The sequence below is a fragment of the Falco punctatus genome (genome assembly GCF_963210335.1).
Source record: "Falco punctatus genome assembly, chromosome: 8".
NCBI lineage: Eukaryota > Metazoa > Chordata > Aves > Falconiformes > Falconidae > Falco > Falco punctatus.
In genome coordinates, this window is record NC_137588.1 from 23,768,476 (window position 1) to 23,792,552 (window position 24,077).

Genomic DNA, 24,077 nt, shown 5'->3' on the forward strand with positions numbered 1-24,077 from the left:
GCAGATTTCTCTGCAAATTGTTTTAACTACTGGTGTTATTCCACATGTTGGGAATGACAGTCAGACCAAGCAATAAAGCCTTTCTGAGGTTCGCTGCAGTACAAGCCCACCCTTTCAAAGGTGTCTGGGAACCTTGAGCCAACCGAGCAAATGTAAGTTATGACCAACAGCATCATTCAGGTCCATCTTATGCACTTACACTTTGGTTTCTTTTCATCCCTGCCATGTCCACTGGCAGGTTTATTTCCTGTGATGCTCCTTCTGAGCTCACTCCTTTGTCACTGAGCAGCCAGTGAGGCAGAGCCAGAGGCGGATGATCCTATGTTTTTAGCTCTTAAAAGCAAAAAAAGCTGTCAGAAATGTGCAGAATGGGAGGGCAGAGTGGGATATCCAATGGTGGAAAATGTACAATAAAAACCCTCCTAGAGGAGGCAAACAAGGAATTGCTGAGAGGGAAATCTGCAGGAGAAAAGCCCAGGGCTTAGGAAAACTGTGCAAAACCCAGCGATGGGGGCAAGAGCCCCTCTGCTTTGCACGATACTGTGGGTGGATTTGCCTTCAGTCATGCTGACACATCAAATATCAAGTTAAGAAAAGGAAGAATAATGTTAAACTACAAGGGTGCAAATATAAACTTTTTGTAAGATGCAGTGGTGATAATATGGCAAGGCCCAGGAATGCTCTGGAGAGGCCACACAGACTCGTTGGTGCTTGCTGGAGCTGCAATGCCATACCCCTATATTTTAGAGTATGTAAAGTCTGTAGCAGTATAATTATAGCAACTCAATAATTGTAGAACTCAAAGTAATTACTTTTGTTACTAGGACTTAGATCAACCGCATGATTTTGACAGAACTTTTAACTGAATGGATGACCTGTATTAAAAAAGAATAAGAAAAAGAATAAGGAAGGAACAAAATTGCTGGATGGTGTTGACCACAAGATGGATTTGAACTTAAGCACAGTCTTTTACAGATGAATTTCAATAACTGTATATTTATTGAAATATACATCTGTAAGCATGCAAGACGTACCCTTATGTGTCCCACACTGCAATTATAATTATCTGCCTCAGTTTTGTAAAACATACAAAACTAAGTGAATAACAGTGGATTGAAACAAAGCTGACACTGGTAAATTAGAATAGTAATTCACTATGTTTCAAGACTTGAACTGAATTCTTGCACAAGGAGCTAATTCATTATGTGGAAAAAAGGAAGAATTGCTCAGGACAGCAGCAAAGTCTGTAATAATCTGTTTTCTGTTTCTTTCCTGTCTCCAAGATTTCACTTTTCCATGTGATCCTAAGTGGACGCAAAAGACATGTATTTGCTTGAAAGGTGAGAAATAAAATATATGTCTCAACTTTAAGGGGCTCCACACAACACTTGAGTCTGATTTTCTTGCCTGTCTACATATGGCCCTCTCTCGGTTCCTGTGCTATTTTGTCGAATGTCACTTTTTATGAAGGAAAACGGCTGAAATGTCGCTTGAGATTTTGGAGGCAGGTCTGAACCTGAAAAGAGATTGATTCTCATGGTAAAATCCTGCTGTGGGATGAGATGTAAATCATAGCTGGCTTCCATAATTAGCGAGAAAACATATTTTTTTGATTGGGTAGGGGGGGGGGCTAGGCTCTGGCATGCTAAGAAATCCAGCTTTACCATGGCATGGGGCTGCACAGCTCACCCGGATGCCTATGGGAGCAACTCTCCTGCTGGTACTGATCCAGGGGTAAAGCTGTCGCATGCTTTCTTCTCACCAGCACCATCCCAAGGTGTCCTTCACATCTTTCAGTCCCCACCAGTATTATATAGCAATTCTCATTATTATTATTACTATCCCTTATTTTAAACTTCTAATTACTTCCAGTTTCCATCGGACACGTTTCTGTGCAGCAAGGAAGCCGTTGCGCACACCTTGTAATAGGGCTAATGCTGAACTGTGGCCACTGAAGACAGCCATCGATCCCACCAGTACCCACATGCAGAAATGGAACTGCCCCTAGTGTGCCTGCCTGCCGGTTCTTGCTGTTTCAGTGAGCCCAAAGCAAGGCTGGCCCCAGGAAGGTACCTGCTGTTCTGCATTTAGGGAGTTGGGTGCAAAACTCTGCGTAGGACTTAGAAATACTGAGGTGATATAGAAATCTAGTGTTCAAGAGAAGAATCAGAGGGATGCAGAAGACAATTCTTTTAGAGCGTCAGGGGATGCAAGGCATCGGGCAAAGTGAGGGGACAAGAAAACAAGAAAGCAAGTGGAAGTGTAAGGTCACTGGTGATGACCTGGGTCCTGGGGACCAGCTGTGGCTGCAAACAGCCATTTATAGTGTCCACACAGCTGCTATTACAGTCTGAGTAGGAGCCAATAGTGGAGGAGACTGGACCTTTGTGTCCTCTCTCCAGTGACCATGACCTCCATCCCCCTGTGACCAGGACATGGCCAGCTGAGAGTGGAATATACCAGATATACACACCAAAGGACAGAGTGACCAGCGCCTGTACCTCCTCTTGGTTTGCTCTTCAGTCTATATTATAACTCCTTTTCTACACCTTGCCCACTTAAAGCAGTCATTACTCTTTTTTTTATCTCCTAACAATACAGACAATTTCACCTTCTGCATTTTATATGGTACTGTCAGTACCCCCTAATATTTTTGATTTCAAGAGCTTTTTCTAAACCTTTTAATCTCCAAGACTAGAAATCTCATCCAGATAGTAATTCACTGGTCTTTAAAAGTCTCTACCCGTATATTCACTGCTGTGATCCAACGAATCTCATTCTTGCATCTCTTCCTAAATCTTCCTTCAGAGTTCAGCTTTTTTCTTTTACCAATAGCTATTTGCTTTAACAGAAAGTTTGAATATGCTGAAGGATAATTTGAACCTTCTTTTCCTTTCAGGCTTTGGGAAAGTTCATGTTTTTCCTTCAAAAGATGCTGGATAGATTTGCCATGAGGTGATCCTTCAAGAATATGTGAGAGCACGCTAACATCATCTGATACCTGTCGAACCAGACATCTTCCCCCATTTTTCATGGTAGAAATCCAAGCTGAAAGGTAGGTGTCCTCTGAGATTATGGTAATTTCCAGTAAGCACGTTGAGAAGAAAGCAGTTTTTCCTCTTCTATCAAGAAGATAGAGCTGAAAACATGTTCTCTGTTATTTTTTAACATGCATACACACCAACACACATATGCATATACTTATATGCAGAAAGTAATAACTGTATTAAAAGCTTTACTGATACTGAGGAAGCAGTCACCTGTTACTCTGCTCTGACAGTTTCAGCTGTCTAGTGAACTTGAGTTATTGTGATGATTGATCACTACTGCTTTAAGCCATATGCTATATTCAGCATCTATATTTTATATTTATAGCTTCCTGTATTGAATACTTGCCTTTACATCTTATTTTTACAATGGAAGTGTTTTTAATGTGAAAAGTAGTTACCAAGATAAGTTAATGATTGCTCCTTGTATCATCCTTCATATCTGTTACTTTTTTTAAAGTGGTTGACCAAAACTGGGCCCATTTCATCTATATGTAGAAATTGGAGCCATGAGGGTGGATCAAATTAAGGTCAGCTGCTGATGGCAGTTTCCTAGGGATGACTTCTGCTCCAAATGTTAAAGCTGAAGGTCTTTGCCTAAAGTCCCCGAGTTGTCGTGTTGCTGATGACAAAACTGTTAGAACATGTCCTTTGCTGACGATATCTTGCTAGGACACTCCTCACTTCCCTTGGCTGCTTATTCTCACCCCATCAGGGCAGCTCATTGCTCCCTTGGCTGTTCTGAAGGAACGGATTGAGGGGCTGCTCTGCAAAACCAGGTCACCAAAATGAGACAGGCAGAAGGGCTGAGTGGTTTGGTGGTATCACTGGGCCCTTTTGCCAGTCTGGTTTTACAGGCCATAATCTGCAGAAATAAAATGGGCAGCACCTGAACAAAGGGGGAGGACCCAGCAGCTAGGGCTTAGCAGTGGCAAGCTCTTCCCTGCCAGAAAAAGTGGCTTTGCTACTGAAGGAAACATATCATTGAGTACAGACTGAATAAAAATAAAGTAACAAGGCAGGATCTTTGCTATTATTAAATTATCATGGTAATTGCTTTATCTGGGCCTTGAGGTCAGTTCAGGGTTGTGCCTAACTTTCCGTCTCCTGTTTTGCACAGAATTACCTGGGATCTACTCAGTAGTTACCATTTCCTTCCCTCCTCTAGTTACAATCCTTGTATATACAGTAGTAGTTACTCCCATGATTTAGTTTTCTTGTCCTTTCCATTGGAGGAGTGACAGTAGGAGAGGAGGAAGAAATAGCGGATTTGATCTTTAAATTGAACTCTGCAGTATAGGCGATGTAGCAATGCTTGGTTGATAGCAGAGCCTGAAGTGCAAGACAACAACTCACTCTCTGCCCCTGAAATGTTATTAGCCTTCTTTACTCCTCCTTCCAAAATAAAACACAAAATAAATAAAGCTTCCAGCATCAGTAAACTTCCTGCTGTTTGAACTGGCAGGCAGCCAACTCATTTGGACTGTTCTCCCCACTGGTATAAAACACCCATGCAAGCAGGAAAAAAAAGGTGAGGAGGCCCCTATGACTGCATGTAAAAGAATGCCTTACCAATTTTCTGATTTGAACAATATAACAAGAAATGTTGGACTCTGTTTAAAAACAAGCTTGCTCGCACTCTTTTATAACCCTTTTATTTTCTGTTTTTGAGCATTTATCACTTAAAACCATGCAATCGTCCATCTGAATGAGTAAAGAAACAAAATCCCATAGGAACCTCATACTTCATTTCAAGTTTTAGCTGGGATTCAGGAAAATAGGGAGAAAAAAATATCTTTAAATAGATGCAGTACTTTTCTGGGATTTTCATCTCCCTCCTGGTGACCAGTGGCATGTGTGTTTGGATTCTCTGGTGATTGTTGGGGTTCCATGGCCAAATTAGCCAATTGTATGTGCAGTGGTCTGAGCTGCATTTTCAGCATGGTTTCTGCTCAGTCACTTATAGGTATTTACGATTCAGTTATGGAAACATGCAGGTTCTGCCCCACATTTTCTAGGAATTCAAAAAAGACAGGCCCTGCAGGAGTGGTTTTACAAAGGGTATTTTCTGAATACTGACTTTTATGTGGGGATTGTTGATAACCATTAAGAATTAAAAAGCATTTGATGAAAACATCTACCTAGGAGGTTTGCCCAGTGTCAGCTGTCTTGAGACTTGAACCCAGGTTACTGTCTGTACATTTCAGTCTGTGTTTCTGGATTTACACAGGTGAAATGTTGACCTAGAAGAATATGGAACAAACCACTACAGCTTTAAGCTGCAGAGGTTTATCAAAAAAAAAAAAAAAAGGCAGAAACAAAGGCAAGCAGATGGCTAAAGATGAAGGTCACATCAGATTGAGAAGTTTGTCAAAATGTGATGACATAGGTAATCTGTAAACTGTTATTGCACCTAGCTGGAGGTGCTGAAAAACATTTTGAAATTACAAAAAACACTGGAGTCACCAGCACACAGGCAGGAATGATAGCCTGGAGTGGTTCTGCTGTATGGATGAATGCCAGATGTGGAAAGCGACATATCTGGAATTAATGATATTAAACATGCTTTTCTTTTATGCTCAATAATAACTCTATTATGATTGATACAAACCGCAGACACTTTATCTAGTACAAATGGAATCGTCTGTCATTGACTATATTAAATCATCAATTTCTGCATGATGAGGATCGTTTAGGGTAACTAATCATCTGTCTCGTTCTGAAGTCTTTAAGGCTGATCAGATAACGTTTTGAATACTGCCTGAGCAACCATGACAATCTAACCCTTCCATGTAAGGATTGAGAGGGGCCCATTATGCCGTCAAAGCCTGTGGAAATATCACAGCTCTTTCTCTACATAATACCCTGCTGTAAATAAATCACTCTCCACCGCAAACTTTATTGATCACAAGCACTTCCATGCTTGTGTCTAGTGAAGTCTCTACAGAATAAAATGCTGCTTTATATTTTGTCTTGTCAAAATATTAAACGGCTCTGTCAAGCGGAGTCAGGCTAGCAGTGATGGTGTAATTCTGCTGTAGCCCTTCTCATTCCCTCTTTCTATCTCAGCTGCCAAGCTTACAAAGCAGGATTTTTTTTATAAACTTTCCAATTATAGTCTCGTAAGATTATGAAGCCTTAAGATAAAGTGTCCTAATTTAGTGTGGTAGAGTACTGAACCACTAGACAAGAGCCTGTTAGATAAAACATTTCTCACAAGGAAACGATAACCTGGCTTATTTATATACACAACATTAATGGGCAATAGAAGATAGCCTGGAATATCTCTATCATTTTACCAAGTGCGATAGGAGAGAAATATTTGAATTAAATCAAGCTCAAAGTGTTTATTATGCACAGACAAAAACTATCCCTTAATTATAGGACAAATGTACCAAAGGAGGAAACTGAGAAACTACTGGTTAGCACAGTGCTTTGCATTTTCATACCCTATCGTTAGTATGCAATTCTGTAAATAAGATAATGTAGCTGTAGTGATACAGAAGCACCATCACAGTTTAAAGCGGGGACTGCTACCACCTCCAGCCTCAGCTCACACTGTGTTTGTCATCGGATAGTCTCACTCTGACACTGCTTAGCCACATTGAGTGCTGTCCTTTTATAACACCCTGCAAATCTCCTGGGAGAAAACCTGGGGTCTTGCAGAGCTTTGCTGAGAGCAGCCCGGGCAGATCGTAAGGAGGTTTGGGGCTGTCCTTAGGAAGAAGCTGTAGCACTTTCAGGGCTGCTCAACCTTGTAATAGTATTCACCACCTCAGGACTGCAGAATCTTAAGCTCTGTCATGCATTCCCATATGCTTCCCACTCCAGGAAAGGCAGAATAAGAACCAAAAGTGGTAGCATAAAGCTCTAACCTGTGCTGAAAATAGGGCTGAAACACAGAAACAGGGAGCTGACAGTGACTTCCTGACTTCTGGGCTTCTCAGGGAATCAGGGAAAATCTGGTCTCAAAATCATCATGTTTTATTCCCTTCCCTATTTGATTTTCATGCAGGCAGAGTTTCTGTTCAGGAAGCATAAATGTGGAGTTCACAGTCAACCTTCTTTCTCTGGGTCTTTTTTTCTCCCTGTGACACATCAAAATCCATATTAGGTGAGAAAACAGCAGAGAGACCATCCGCAAAGGAAGATGGGCAATTGTGAAAACAGGTCAAGAACAGAATAGGAAAGAAGGAGCGGCAGAGCCAGGGTCAGTGGAAGGACAGAGGCCGTGAGTTGGAGGTGGACCCACTCATCCCACACATAAGCTCCTTTCACTGAGGCAGCAGGGAGAGATCTCTGTGAAAAGCACCTACCACAAGGAAGTCCTGACTCTTCCTGTGCCTTACAGACATGACTGAAAGAGACATACTCAGTCTCAAAATGAAAGCAGGCAAAGTGAAGTTACTGATGTGACAGACACTTGACAGTGAGGGCTCATGAGCAGGAAAGTGCTGGTTATCCCCATGAGTGACAGACGCACCATCAGGTTCACCAAACCGCATATGCAATCACCCCAAACTGTTCCTTCATGTGGTTATGGTCAAATAAATTTACTTTTTTTTAATTCTTCTAGCAAATAAGTATTCCAATAAACTAATGTTGCCTTGGGCAATCTGAGACAAGTTACTCTACTGGAGTATTTAGATGTCCTAAAATGGTCTAGCCTTTCTCCCTTGTCTTAGCTCTTTCTGTTCTGCAAGTTTCTCCCCTCCAAAAAGGACTGAAAGGTTTTGCTACAAGACTTTAACAACTTCACCTTCTCCTTCTTATTATAATTATTGTTGTCTAGTTGGGGGGAAAGTCACAATCCTCCTACAGCAGTAATGCCAATAGTTAATGACAGGTTACAGGCTGTGATAAGGCTGTTGTTTATCAAAACATTCCTTAAATCTTTTTTTGAATAATAATTTTTAAAATTTATTTTTATGGAATGTTTTACAAACACAGAATGCTGTGAAATTCAGTGATTTCTTCATCAGTAATCATTATAACTCTGAACTAAAGAAAAAGAAAAGGGAAGAGCATCAGTAGTTGAACACTGTATCTGCTTCCAGTGCTTTGATCATCTAAAGAAATAGTATTTTTCTCTCTTTATGGCTTTTGCCTCTGGAAGCCAAAAGCTTCTGCCACTTAGCTCTTCATCTAAGGCGTTTGTAATTAGTTTACTTAGTTTTAAAGTCTGTTTCATTTTGCTTTTTTTGGTCAATATTGAGGGGTTTTGTTTTGTTGTCTTAATGTACTGCCTCATTAATGAGCTTATGGAAAGAAGATTCCAGGCAGTGTAACACCCAAAGCATGTTGAGATTGGTCTCGTGCCATTGCCTTCCTTGCAGTAAGCAGCTCTCCCAAGCGTGTGATTGAAGATCAGCCAAAATTCCTTCCAAAAAATCCACCTCTTCCCCATTGAGCCTGCAAGAATTCAGGAAATATTCAACTTTCAACTAGGAAATGAAACACTAGATTGCTCTTTCGTAAACTTTGTACGTTCACGTTTCATTAAGGAATTATGATCCCATAGAATACCATTGCTTGCTTCCGCTTGTCTCCGTGGTTTTGACCAAACTTAGTTTACAAACAAAATTTTCTTTTGAGCTTGATTTAAGAAAGGATGGACCTTAAAAATCAGAATGACCTGTGGTTATAGAAAAAGAATAAACACATCCATAATTAACATACTGATTTAGCTGTTTGCAGATGTTCTAGTATAGTTCTAGGTCATAGTTACAAATACATAGCAAATACATAGCAAAGGACTTACTAATAAAGTAAGATCATTACTCTCATTATTTAAAATGACCATTTTTATGAGTATAAAATTCAGTAATAAGCTGTAGAGTTGCATGAAATGCAAATAGAACCTTTTCTTTACAAAAACTGAGTCAGTGTAAGTAAGAAAATGCACTGCGACTGTCTTCAAATTTGAACTAAGGTGCAGAGCTCAGAAAGATGGGAAAAAAACAAAAAAACAAACAACCCAGAAAAGAAGGTATCACTCAAACCAGGTAACTACAAGTGACAAGTCTGTAGTAACACCAGAGATTACTTCAGGTCTCAAAGGACTGCTTTTCGTGGCTGAACCACTTCAGGATCAAACTCCTTGCTTAAGACAAACAGCTACTTTACTTAAAACATGCTTCCATGAAGTCATTTGCTGTCCTTTAAATTTCATTGCTTTTGTGTGCATGGTTGGTAGGAGGAAGAAAGAAGGGAGGGGAAAGGAGAGAACAGATTCCCCCAAGAGTGATGTGGTTTGGTCAAAAGCTCCAGACCTTGAAAATCTTTGCATACTAACATCTGAAACAGGTGGTTCTGGGATCATTTTGTGAGCATAAGTTGCTCTGTGTCGACCTTATGCTCCTGAGCCTTCTCAGATGTGTAGCCAGGAGGGATCTGTCTGACTGTGTGTGATTTTTATATATCTTTCAGCTAAATCACAGGTTCTAATGCAAAATGCACTCAGGGACAGCACAGGGAATTGTGACACTCCCTATAGGACTTTTCCACCATAAACCAATAAATGGATTACACTGATCTGAGTAGTTTTTTCATCTGTAATTGAAAAAATGTGGATAAAGTCTTTATTATAATATTTAATAATATCTTCCTTTAATCAGCAATCCGAGCGTAATTTATTGGAAACCTCATAGACTATCGTGAATGGAGATTTTCTGTGCTGATTGCTAAGAGCTTGGAATAGGTAGGTACCTAAGAAAAGAAAATGAAATTCACGTCAGTGGAGTGCAGAAAACTGGGGATGTAAACAGAGCAGGAAGCAGAGGTGGGTTGGGGTGGAATGCAAATAGCAATAGTGAGTAAAAGCAAGGGTATTGCTTCACATTTAATGACTGACTGTGTTAAGGATCCCAGTCATCTCCTCTGGCCAATCATTAACTGCTTGGAAATGTCCTTCCATTAGCCCTTATTGCTTAACAACAAGTTACTAATACATGTTTAACAATATTCATTATTTTCTTAATGGCCTCATAACAGCATCAGTGAGAGAACAGGAGCAAATGAAAACTGCATCCAAAAAGCTTTAAGACCAGAGCAGTGACACAGCAGAGCTCCATTTTCTCCAGAGCATCTGTGATGCTCACCTGCCTGCGCATCAGCCTGCAGCATTTTACCATGCTTATACATGGCCAAGCGTGTACTTTGTCAGAGGTGCCCACTGTACTTACTGTATGTGACCAGGCAGAAGCAGCAGAAGCCTGTTTTCTGAAACCTGAGCAGTGCAGATTTAAAGGGATGTTGACCATGTAAAGCTCACATTTTTTGTTTGTAACAACAGTAAATAATAATGTTGCAAGTAAATGCCCACAAAGGTTTTTGGGTTTGTTTCCTTTATATGTTTTTGTTTGATTGTTTTGTTTTGGGGATTTTAAAAAGATATTATTGTTTTTTCCCCATCTCTATCCTTTCAGTTGATCTGTATGAAGTCTTTGGAAGCACTTTGAATTCAGACAACTAAAACTACTGCTTTGTTATAAAAGTGCATTGTTTTAGACACAGGCTGTCGTGAATTTAAAAGTTAAGATTCCTCAAAATTATATTAACTCGCTTCCAGATGGATAAACAGAAATGCACAAAGCAGACTAACTTGTAGGGAGTACATAGCCACAAGACTGCAGGTCTGCTCTAATGGTACATTTATGTCTCTCTCACATTGATGCAGAAGACCCGCAGGCAGAATTTGGCCTGTTATCTGAGAAAGCGAAAGTAGAAAATTTATTGCAGTTAGATCCTCAAAAACAGATTCGCAATTATCAAATAACAGAATCTGTTAGTTCTTCTGCCTTCAGTAAAATACCAGATCTCCATGGAAATAGGATTACAGGAGAAACCATACTAGATTAGGGTTCATCTGGCTCAATTTCCTGTTTGTGACAATAGCCAATACTTCAGAGGAGGGTGGCACAAATAGAATAGTAAATGTATGTATTATTTTCTCTAAATGTATAGGATCTAGCTACAAGATCAGCCTGTCTTCTACCTGCTTCTTCCTTTCACTTTCCTCTTGCATATATTTGGCCCTTTGTCTTCTGAAGAGTGATGCTTTCTGAACTTTGGGCTTAACTGGCAAAGTTGTTGAATGTTTGAACTATGTCTGAGTCATATGGGACTGGTAAATGGTGTCTGGAGTGTAAAAACTGGGCACAGTGAATTTCTCGAGGCTCGAGATTTGCCTGCTCACTTGGAGTGCTGTTGTGGCTACAATGCTCAATACATACACATGGAGTATAGTTATTTTGGATCTGTAGACTAGTAACTCATAAAATCTTGCAAAAAACATCCTCTACATTTAGAGTCAATAAACTGATGATAAACTAAATCCAGGACCAATATAATATTATATTCTGTCTACAAGACAGATACCATCCATTTGGTTATTGAAGATCATGAACACATTTCCTGAACATAGAATAGTACAATAGAATTATAGAATAATTTAGGTTGGAAAGGACGTTTGAGATCATTGAGTCCAACTGTTAACCCAGGACTGCCCAATCTACCAATAAACCGTGTCCTTAAGTGCTTTATCTACATGTCTTTTAAATACCTCCAGGAATGGTGACTTGAGCATTTCCCTGGGCAGTCTGTGCCAATGTTTGACAAACCTTTTGGTGAAGACATTTCTCCTAATATCCAATTTAAACCTCCCCTGGTGCAACTTGAGGCCATTTCCTCTCATCCTATCACTTGTTACTTGGGAGATGAGATTGACACCCACCTCACTACACCATCCTTTCAGGTAGTTGTAGACAGTGATAAGGTCTCCCCTGAGCCTCCTTTTCTCCAGGCTAAACAACCCCAGTTACCCCAGCTGCTTCTCATAAGACTTGAACTCTAGACCAAGGGTCCTCAAACTTTTTAAACAGGGGGCCGGCGCACGGATGAAGTGGCAGGCAGTCATCTGCGGCTGCTCGGTTCCCCCCTGCAACCCCCGGCGGGGGGGTTCTGTAAATACCGGGGCCGGATTGAGGACCCTGGGGGGCCATATCCAGCCCGTGGGCTGTAGTTTGAGGACCCCTGCTCTAGACACTTCACCTTTATAGCAGCTAGAGCTATCTGATAAGCTAAACCTCAGAAACCTTCCTCAAAGTCCCTTTTTTGTCTGGGTCTTGACCTTTGTTTGTAACTGATGGTCATGAGGTGACACCAAGGAGGTCAATAACTGGCTATGTACGTTGTTTGCTTTGCAAAGATCTGTTTGCCTCATCTTTGTACCAAAAGTTATGCTGAGAACCAAAACCTCCCGTTTCTTAGTGATTATAGGACACCAGAGCTCCAGGTATACCTCCTTCCCTCCAAAGAATAAAAGGTAGTCTTTGTATTGACCACATTTTTTTTTTTTTTTCTTCAGTGGAAACCCGAGTGAAACTGACTGGCTGGATCTGCAGATATTTCAGATGAGTCTTACTTTTGGGCACTGTTTGAGACCCTTTTTTTTCTGGGCTTCTATAGCATATGGAAGAACTGCTCCTCAACTTGCATTGCAACTTCATTGACCAGTGATTTAATACAGAACAATGAGACCATGCTGCACATACTCGGAGCTATAGTACAACTTACTTACCCAAGCAGTATACGGGTTAATTGTATGCAGCAGGACATCTTATACGCTGCCAAAAAATATTGTTGGAGTAGGTATAAAATAGTGACTTGAAGACTTAGTGAGAAATGACTATTACCTTCTGAGCTCAGACTGAGCAGAAATGGCAGCTCCTTATGGATTTGGGTTTGTTCTCCCTGAATAAAACCTCTAGATCAAACATAGTAATATTTTATTTTACCAAGGTATGTGTTTCTTCCTTGGTAAGTAATATTCTAAAACCATGTGTAGCTAATGTTTTAAAGATAAATCATTAAAGAAACAAATTTTAATTCTAAATTTCAACAGACTTACTAGGGTTATAATGAACTAAAACATAATAAAAAATAACCTTATTAAGGTTATTAAGAGGTTATATCATCTTTAAGTCACACCTCTCTTGAAAAAGGTTCATGAAAGGAGGACTAGCTGTCTGCTGAGAGGTCTGCAGTTTGATTAAAAGCATAAAAAAAAAGCCACAAATACTTTCCCACTTGGAAGGATAAGACAAAAATTTACTGTCACTGAATTTGCTGAAAAGTCCTTGTCTTCTGTGTCTAATTCATTTTTTTCATGTCCAGCTATGAATGACATGTGGAGAAATTACTATGATTTCTTAAGTTTTTTGAATATTAGCAAATGTTTGTTGTGAAGACTATTAACACATCAGAAGTGAGAGGCTTTTAAATTGAGAAACAGGAAGCGGTTATTATCTGCTAGATTTTTCCAGGATCACTATATATGATGCTGAAGCAATGGGAAATTAGTGAAAATCCACTAAACCAGCCATTCTGCTGTGTGTGCAGAGCACCAGCATCCTATAGAAAGCCTCATAATATCTCGTCCATGTATTAGAGCTCACCAAATAAACTGTTACATCAGTCCTGCAGCAGTTTCCAGGAGGCCATAGCTCCATGAACCTGAAACTTTGACTGCTGACAAGAAGTTGCTTGAAGCAGAAGTGTTATTAAGAAGCCACCTTCCCTGTAGCGTCCCTGCTCCTGCTGCCATCCCCAGCTCAGCCCCTCCATCTGCCCAGCTGTACCGTGGGAGCGGGCATGCCAGCAGGCTGTGTCCACGAGGTCCAGTATGCTGCTGAGTTTCTCATCAAACACCCTGTGCTGCAGGGACTCTTTCTTCCAAGTACCGCACGTTGCAGACGGCCCTGACTGTGAGTTTGACAGGCGTGTACTTGCCTATGTTTATAATGAAGATACTATTGGCAGAACCTGCATGTTGCAGTAAGGTGATTTCTTCAGCCAAAGATTTACAAGATTTTGTAGGAAGGCCTTCTTACCATTTTCAGCATGCTTTTTAGATGATGCCATGATGCAGCCATTGCCACTATTCAGCTTCAGAAGAGGTTCCTGAAATATTTTCAGCCTAAAATACTAGAAGAATTAGACATTTACTGGACATAAACGCCCCTGCCCTGCTCCTGCCAAACCTCTCCTTGTCTGTTTACATGTCCTTATCTATTTTCATATTTCCTATTGCAGGCCACCAATTGCATGAGTTGTACATTGTGAAACACAGATATTGTGCATTCTCTTGGGGGAGTGAGTACGAATGTAAGTTGAATAATTTTTTACTTCGTTTTTCAACTACTTTTTAAAATGAATAATCAGTGTTGTGACAGCTTACCATCTCCATCTCTTTATAGTTGTGACTGGCAACATTTGCCGTAGCTGAAATGCAAGCATAGTATTCATGCCTCTTCCTATAGACTTGATGCATTCACCCCAGCATCCTAGCTATTAGTTTGGCTAGAATATCAGAGCACATTTCAAAATGTCTTTTTATGTTGCTTTTTAAATACACTTCCAAAAGGGCTAACTACCTTTTACCACAGTGATGTAAGATACAGAGGCAAGAGACAGAGAAGTTGCCATAGCAGAAGAGATGACCAGTGCATGCGACTTAAAAGCAATACCTTAAGCATTGCAGGTAAATCATTCATAATTGTGCTTTGCCAGTTGTGCAACATCTTACCTGAAGGAGAAAAATTACTTTCTGATTCCCACGGGGTGTCATTATATGCCCTGATGCATGAGAAATCTCTACTGCTATTTGCTTAAAGAACTCATTTTTTTCTTTCAATCTTGTACTTTAATCAAGTGGAATTAAGTATTTTCTGGTGTGTCCAGCAGTCAAAGGGTGCAATTTACCTGGCCTTGGATATGGCACTGTCAGTGCATTCAGTGTAATTGCAGTGTTTTATCCCGTTTGTGATAATGTTGTATGCTTTAATCTGCCAAGGGTGGCATCCAGGAATGCTACATCTATGCTTTAAACATAGACACCAAAAAGACTCGGAAATGCTAAAGATGAGAGTGTGATTTATTGTAAGCATGACAGTAGCAAGTTACAAAACTTCTTCATCTTTAGCCCTCAATAGTGGCATGCTGCTATAGCTATAGGAAAGGCTGTGCAGGGGTAGGGAGCCATGACGTTCCAGCTGTGCTCCTGTAACTCAGATATTTACAGCTGAGATAACTAGTCCTCTTGGCTATTCTGCCTTTTAGGAAAAACAGTGAAGACAGCTGCTGTCTAGGCACCATGTCTGATTGCTATGGACTGATCATATACCATGTTTTCTTTTAGCAGCAATATTCACATGAATTACTGACTTCAGCCATGAATCTGTGCAGTTGGTTGCAGAACTCTGTTATCTCACATAATAAATTAGGTTTATTAAACCAAGCCTTAAAATAACTGTCGCATTTGAAACTCAGTCTTAGGCTTTCAGGTCATATTTTTAAAAAAATTAACCTGAAAACAGTTCTGGCATGACTAGTGTTGAGAATGACGTGCATTTCCCTCGCTACAGGTAAATAAATCTTCAGTCTAGCCAACTGTGCTTGTGAGGGGTGTGTATACAGAAGTAAAGCAGAAATTCATCGTGCCCACATCTCCTGCCAATGCCCAGTGCCTGTGTGCACTGGGAATGTTTGGCTGGTGCTGAGAGAGGGGGGTCATGCTTCCATGGAGCATCCCAGGCTGTTAGTCCCTTCATCTCCCCTCTGCTGGGTACAGTGTGTAGATACAGAGGCCTCCTTGACTCGCAACATCTTTGAAGTGATGCAAATCTTCAATGTAACTAAGCTGCCTTTTTTCTTCCAGCTGACGGTTTTGCTGTGAACATGTCAGTCCAGATGAATCTGTAGAAGAGAACGGAGGTGGGGACTTGTGCGCGTCTGAAGTTTCTGTCTCTAGCTGGCCTTCAGGTCTCCAGAGCCAGAACTGCACATTCATGGTAGGTGCTGGATTTGAGAGTTTTGTTTTAGAAAAGAAACAACACAAAGCATTTCAACTAGTCTTAGGCACAGTGTGACATTACATTGCTTGCTACCTGCAGCCTAGTTAGCATACTTAGTGTCATACGATTATGCTTCTTGTTAAGAATATTTGAAAGGTTCAGCACTTCTGTTTCCTCACACAGGAAAGAACTCAGAGGACAACACATGAAAGGTTTTGTTTTGTACGATGCCAAAACTCCTTAATTCTAATATGGAATGAGATGAGAACCTTCACCACAGTAAAAGAGTTGTTCATTTTATTCATACTGCATGTGCCTAATGTCTTTGCTAAGGCTACCAATAAGGTCATCTCTTTGGGTTTTGGCTTGCATTTTGTGTTAAGACCTGAATGGAGACCATTACCTTCTATCACTTAGGCCAGCAAGGACAATTGCTTTCATGATTATTATTTTTTTCTCAGGATACTGGAGTGGATAGGACACCGAGACTTGGAGGGGTATTTGAGAAAATAGTGTTTGAGATGCTCTTAGGAATATGTGATGTCCCATTAAATGCAGCCATTGTCAATAAAATGGCAAATGCTGAGGCTGATTTTTATGGCTTTAGGAACGTTCCAAGAAATACCAACTCAGTATGTCTCTTTCTAAACCTAAATTAGGACTGGAATAATAAGACTGTGACTTTAGTGTTATATAATAGTGACATAACAGTGTGACAGAAAGTGACATAGTCACATAAAGAAAGCCCATTTTTTTTCTAATCTACCAGAATGTGTTATGCCAACAAAACAACATATTTTAACTGAATTTCTGAAAAGAAATCTTGGAAAACATTGCCAGGAAATAGTCACAGGAGAAGGACACAAGGGACTAGAAGCTGTTTAAGTAAAGGAGAACAATTAAAAGAAAAAACATTAGGAACCTAGAGAAAGTTAACATATGTATATACATGTAGGTGGATTTCCAGGCCTCATAGCAGGGCTATCAATCAATTTATCTTTCCTGTATTTTAGTTAAGCAAAATGCATATAATACTTGTAAGTAAAAAAGACAGTAAACAAAACTCAAATATTTCAGAACACTCAAGATCAAAAAAGCACTAAGGAAACCAGTAAAAATTGACAAATTGAGCTGAATGATCTGGATAATAGTTCGATGTTGACAAATGTAACATGAAAAGGAATAATTTGAGCTACCCAAATACATCGCTGTTGTCACTCAAGAGAAGACCTGTGCCTTATACTGGATGGTTCAATAAAACTCTGCTCTGTATGGAGCAAGGGTCAAAAAAGCAAACAAACTGTTAGGATGCAAAAGGATTGGGAGAGAATGCCAAAAATCTTAAAATGTCATTAAATAAATCAGTGACATGCCCTGACCTGGAGTACTATATTCAGTTGTGGTTATCTTGTCTTGAAGAGAATGTATCAGAAATAGATAAAGTATAGAGATGGGCAATGTAAATAATTAGAAACATGAAAAGCCCTTCATTTCAAGATACATTGAAAAGTTTAAAAGTATTTTAATGAGAGAGAAGATGGTTTAAATGGGCCACTAGTGATAATGTTTACACTGTGTATAGGAGAGGTTATTTGTTTAAGAAAGGCAACAAGTTAACAGTAAGTGCAATGGTGTTAGTCAGTTGTGCAGTCAGAACGTAATTCTCCACTGGAACTCATTGCAACTTGCTGGCCAAGACTTCCGCTGAATGCAGACTTCACTCAGGTATGTATTTAAATAAACATATAATCTGTGTTGCAGTCCATAGGGTTTAAAAGATTTTTGAAGAGTTACAGACTACCCCAAGTATGAACATCAGCCAAACTGTAAATGAGAGAGTTAAGAAGAAACCTTTCCTGTGGACAGGTTATTTTGTGAATGCTTACTACAGGGTTTCTGACACTTCTCCCTGAAACACATACAGTACAGGCCACTGTCAGAGAGGATATTTGAGGAGATGGACCACTGCTCTGATCCAGTGTGTCAATTCCTATGTTGAATCAATGATACAGAGATGAAAGGTTCGATATCCCATTATCAGTCTCTTGAACCATCCAATTCTCCTCCTCTTCCCCATTCAGCTATTGATTAAGTTAAATGCAGCAAGGTAAATGGGGACAGGAAAGAAATTCCTTATCTTAGCACAGCTCTTTGTCTATGTGCTTTAGTCTGCATTATAAGAAGACGGTTACCCCAAAATACTGAGCAATCTGTAAACTAGATTTATTCGTAACAGCCTATCCACAGAAAGATGCTGCTATTTGGTTATTATTTTCAATGCCATTTAACTTTTTATTATTTTTGGACATATGAGTATGCATTTGCTGCTCATTACAGGCTGCAGTTCTGGGGCAAAAGTAGGTACAAAGAGACTGTGAAGGACAAACCCCTACCATTCATCTGTACACATGTGCCATGCTGACTGCTGTATGTTGTGGAAAGATTCTCTGTAGATTCACCAATCTGAAGAAATAATGAGCTTAAAGCAGTGGAACCTCTGAAAACAGTTGGCAGTTAGATAATGATGGATATGCTACAGAATCCAGAGATCTTGGCGGTGTAGGATGAATGATGCATATAATGAAAAGAAGGCTAAAGCTGATCACCTTCCCTGTTAGTATAAACACGTAAAACGCAATTCACTGTGATGATGGTGGTGGTGCATTGCATAATAAATTATGTGTCTGGATCATAAAGGCAATTTTTTATGATAGAAAAGTTTAATAGAAAATGTATGTAAATGAGCGTAACTTGCCAATTGATGCTTTTTGACTAGAGTGTTAGAGGAGAAAATAATTTCTTCTCTAGCACATTTGCAAGTTGAGCTGAAAAATGTGGGTGAGTTCTACTTTCCAATTTTGCTCATATTTTCAGACATAGCGGTATAATAGATTAGTTAAGAGCTGTGTTTTATTGCTGTAAAACTGCTCAACATTGTGCAAAATTTTTGGAAGTGCTATGACTGAAAGTTGGTGGTGAGGAAAACATGGTGGAAATTGCTGATTAACAGAGGAGCAGGAGCCAGCTGGCTGCTGTTCTAAAATTTCCAGGGGCTTGCTGGGCTCAAAATTGAACTTGGGGTCTACAAGTGAAGATTGTCCCAGAAGAGAAGCTCTCATAAGCAAGGAGGTTTAGTGGGGGAAAAAACAGCCAGAAAAATAAACAAAATGCTGGACAGTAACGTACCAGTGAGAGACAGGAGTGCTCTTCTGTTTCTCACAATTTGGAAAAGCACTATACGAAAGATGCAGGCAGGCTACATGGGCTGTATGATTATACTAGGAGACAAGGCAGCAGATGAGAAATCAAAACCAAAATACCGATCATGTAGGGATGCTTCTTAGAGCAAACAGAGGCAGCTTGGTCCTCCGGGTACAGAGATACTTTGAACCCGATTTCTCTGCTGTATAAATTTAATTTTAGCTATTCTCAAATGTAATGTTTTCCTAGGATTGTCTTCAGGGAGACAGGCTTTTAAGGACCTGTTCTTAAGATGAATATGAGGGTTTGAGACATGTTCACACTGGAATGTCTTTACCTAGGTTTAACTATTAATAAAAAAAGGAGTGGGATATTCTGGTAGTAGTGAAGGTTTGGGGTTTTTTTTCCATGCTGTTGTTGGGGTGGTTTGGGTTTTTTTGTTTGTTTGTTTTTTTTGTTTTTTTTTTAAATAATATGAGTGAAATATGCTCTACAATATTAAAAAAAGGCAAAAACTATCTGTAGGGAAATTTTAATAAAGACGTATTTTTCAGTTCACATCGTTCATAGACCTGTGCAAAAGATTCCAACAAAAATTTCTGATTTACTATGGAAAAGTAAAATTCAGTGAAATTTTCTGAAAGAATTTCTAAAATTTACACATCATATACAGCCAAAATACTGATAAAAAGTACCAAATTGACATTTTGAAACATAGCAGCTTGAATCAATGCTTTGTTTTGACATTTTCATGCAAAATGTAGATATTTTTGTGTGACATTTCCAAAGCAAGCTGGGATTTTTTTGGTAACTGTCCTGCAGAAATGTTTAATGATTCGACAAGCAAATGTCAGACTGTTAGAATTCCCATGCAACATAATTTCATTGGCTGATCAGCTCTTATTCATGCCCTTTGAAGAAGAGTTGAGCTTGTCGATATAATAGAAATCCATATTCCCACACAAGAAGTTCCAGATCAAATTTGAGTTCTAGCAGTCTCACATAATTATCCTTTTTGGCAAATTCTGTTGAGAAACAGTAGGTGTAATATTTTGTCACTTATGGTTTTTTTTGAGGTAACACCAAATTAGAGAAAAAAAGCATAAAATTCATATTTCGAGAGGAATCTAGGAAATTATTTCAGTAGCTGGAACTGGAAGCAATTTTTTTTTTTTATTTAGTCAAAAGCCATATTGCCCCCATCTAGACACAAGGGAAAAAAATTAACACAAAAGAATTTTATCTTTGCTTCGGTGCAGTGTATCATTCACTTTTGGCTAGTGAATAGATGTCCCAGATGTGGAAGCTGTATAAGACTCTGGCTGATACAAGACTTGTTACTAAATACCAAAGCTGAAGCATTGGTTTTCTAGAACTGCATGTATGTTATACATGAAAAGGCTAAAAACCAGAGCAGAACACCATATTTTTGCAGAAAAGCTCGGCTGTCCATTAGAAAATGTTATGAAAGCTCTTCCTAGGAACTCCCAGAGTTTGGTCAGGAGTTAGAATTTGGTTCTGGCAATGACAGGGGTTCATAAGAAACTGGACTATGAATCCTCAGCTTTTAGCAAAGGTTGCCTCCAGAGCAAATTTGATGGTCTAAACAGAATCATTCTGACACAGATTACTGGGTTGCAGTCCATTTCTTCTGCACAGTTACCTAAATTCACATAAATGAATGGAAAAAAAAAATATTCCTCAGAAGAATGTTTTTTTTGACAAAGAGAAGCAAAAATAAGCCACATTTTTCCCAGTTTTATTATCAAATATTCTCACTGGAGCTTGATTTTTATTTGTATTCAAATCCACAATATGTTTATTAAAAAAAGATAAGAACCAACATGAGAGAAGACCAAATCTGCTAGAAATCCACTAGTAACATGAAAAGCAGTACTAGCTGCACTCTGCTGAAATGGTTAATAACAAAAGTAAAAAAAAGGAAAATTAGACCCTTTATTCTAGAGAGCATACATTTATGCAAAGAGGATGTTTAGCTGGGGGTGAAGAGATGAGGACTTGGCTAGTTATGAACTTGTGGAATAATCATGGGAAAAATGATGAAGTGTTCCTAGTGGTATAGTAATGACATACGTAAAGCAAATGTGTTATGATTAGATCAAATTGCAAAGAGAAATGAGTAAATGTTGAGAACAATGCCATGTTTGATGTGTAAACAACACATCTCTCTCCTTAGCTGGGGTTGTTATAAGCAAGCAAGAGTTAAAAATACAAGAGCAATTTTTAGAGGCAACCTCATGACTGGCAATCAGTGCTAATAAGATTCTTTTCCTCTTGCAAGATTCACAGAAAGCCCTCAATCCATGCCGAGCACATTCAAAGGCAAGGGACTAAGCGCTCCCCTTACAGGTTCATTATCATTCGCAGGTTATCCCAAGCCAAGTGAATCAGGAAAGCAAATGAATTAGTGAGAATTAAGGAGCCTCTGTGGTCTGAACCCTCTCCAAATCTCAGCTAAGATGAAAGGTAGATGCTGATGTCTTGTGTCCCAGGGTTTTCAGAATTGGAGCCCCAGTGCCGAGCCGCTTCCTCCAGAGCCTTGCAGAAATGTGCAGGCAGTTAATGTTGCCTAACGTCTCCTGACCGTGGGTTCAGCCATGTGGGAAAAGTTTTACGAGGCTGCAAAAACCAAACCCCCTTTCACTCACAATTAATTACAGGAGAGTTGTTATAGCACCTCGCTGTCAATGAGTCCGGTGTAAGTGCACTTTCTTCTCATCTCACTCAGTAATAATCAAAGATACTGGGGTAATGTCTTAGTACGTAATGATATCAAATAGGGTAGTTAAAAGACAGATCTATAGCACATTGAACCACTAACAGTACTGTTTCATTGGAAGAAATATCTTAAATGATAGAATTTGTACCTGACATGAATCAGGTTCTCTACTGTTTACCTTCCCTATTTTTTTTTGTCTGAAATGATGCAGTACCTGACAAGCTTTTAATCCTATACTTATTTTCAGTTGTTATGATACAATGATCTTCTTGGAGAAGCTATAGACTTGAAGTACAGTGGGTTGGAAAAATTTCAAAGGAAAGCAGTTTGTTTTCATTAAATACTTGCTACTGCTAATTATATTTGATCACTATAAAGAATACAGTTTAATTAAAGAAGCACACCATCTAGAAAAAATATTTGATTTCCACAGAATAACAGTATATCTTTGCATTTGTAAGTAGGGGGGGGAATACAAAGTGAAAATGTGCAGATATATTTGTCTGTGTGTGTGTGTGTGTGTGTGTGTGTGTGCGTCCTTGCACATGTGTATGAATAAAACAGTATTAGTTTTGGAAGACTAGGGGTTTGATAGGAAAAAAAAATCTGTTCAGCATAATTTTTCCAATTCTAATGATGGAATTATGCTCAAATACCTATCTCGTATCTTAACAGATGCTATCTTTATGTGTGTTTCAAATTATTTAACGTAAGTAATTCTCTACAATAAAATAAGATTTGGTAAATGGCATTAACCAGTGTTTTCACAGCCTAGGTTTGTATCAACATTTTCATCAGATATTTCTCTGCCATGATTTTTAATGTCATCTATTTCACGACTCTGAAGAGTTCAGTGTAAAAATACATGGTTTTCATAATAAATATATGGGTTTAATTTTATTTTTTTTTAAATTATATTTTTTTCAGGGCTGCTTTGAAGGAAATCAATAGCAAATGAAGGGTGATAATTCTGGACATGTAACTGAAGTCTTGAATTCATGTGCCAGCGTACGTAACAGTTCCTTTAAACAATCATGCTAGAAAATTTTCTAGTTTTTGCTTCCCCTCTTCATATAATTCCTGACTCATGACCTCCTATCTACCAGTCAGGCTTGATGTGCACGACTGTATCTCATTTATAATAATCATGATCTTTACAGAGAGATCGATTAAAATATTATGGTTCTTTTAAAACCAGAATGCATATCAAACAAAGTCACACTTATAAAATAAAGAAAAAGCTCGGCCTTTTGCAGAGCCTCCTCAGTGTGAATAAGACGTTGTAAAAATCTCTTAATATTCAAAGACAGTTAATCATTAAAGAGGCAAATATGTTAATAAGTTTTTATCACAATTGAAAATGCTGTTAGTGGTTCTCTGGATTACACTGTTCTATGTACACTGCATTTAACCTGGTTAGCAAAATGAGACCCTGTCCTGAAATTTTGGGGTTTCTTGAAAATCATCACCTTTAAAATAATACATAGTTTAAATAAAAAGCTAAAAGCATTGAAAGAATAATTTTCTTTCTAACATGCACTCTAGTTCTTATTAAAAGTATTTTATGAACTACAGAACATTTTAACCCCTTCTCTCTTTCCACATAGAGTTGCTGAATGGAAAAAACCCTAACATTTAAACTAAGCTTGAAAATATCTATCTGAGGCATCAGCTCTAGACAATTTCTTTTCCTTGTATTTCCTAATTTTATTTTATTTTTTTTAGGGGGGTGAAGGGGTGGTTTAAAAATCCCAGCCACTACATTGCCTGCAAAGAAAATGCTCTGAGGTAAAGGAAAGATAAAGATGAACTACAGGATAGTGTTAAAATTAAACAAATCTCATTCTTAATTCTTTAACATTGCAGTATTGTTCATTTCCTAGTATCTTTTTTATTTTCACTAAGCCTTGTGCATTTCCACATGGAACACATTTTTCTGCTTTCTTAAATTAGTTGAAAGAAATACTTCAATTGACATAATTCTCCTCACTCTCTTCCTAAACCTCTGTATCGTGAGATGATTTTATTAATTGCATTTTTTTAATATTGCTCTTGGTTTTAATCAGTTTCCCCTAGGTTAGCTTAAGTCTTGCTTTTAGTCAATTCTATTTATGTTATTCAGAGAATTAAAGACAGCACATGCAGGTAAAATCCTTTTGAGCATACAACAGAAGGAAAAAAAACCCCGAAAAACAATTAGAACAATTTCCCAGATGGTATTAGTCTAGAAAGAAG

The 24,077-nt window shown here is 38.9% G+C and overlaps 1 protein-coding gene across 8 annotated transcripts in view; it reads left to right on the plus strand.

Moving 5' to 3' along the window:
• Positions 1–24,077, plus strand: part of FIGN (fidgetin, microtubule severing factor) — a 216,509-nt gene that overhangs the window by 155,316 nt on the left and 37,116 nt on the right. For all 8 annotated transcript variants that reach the window (XR_013929967.1, XM_080399118.1, XM_080399116.1 and 5 more), the window contains one exon: positions 1–24,077. This exon is cut by the window's left edge and continues 49,155 nt beyond it; it is cut by the window's right edge. The gene's annotated coding sequence lies outside the window, so the exon portion shown is untranslated.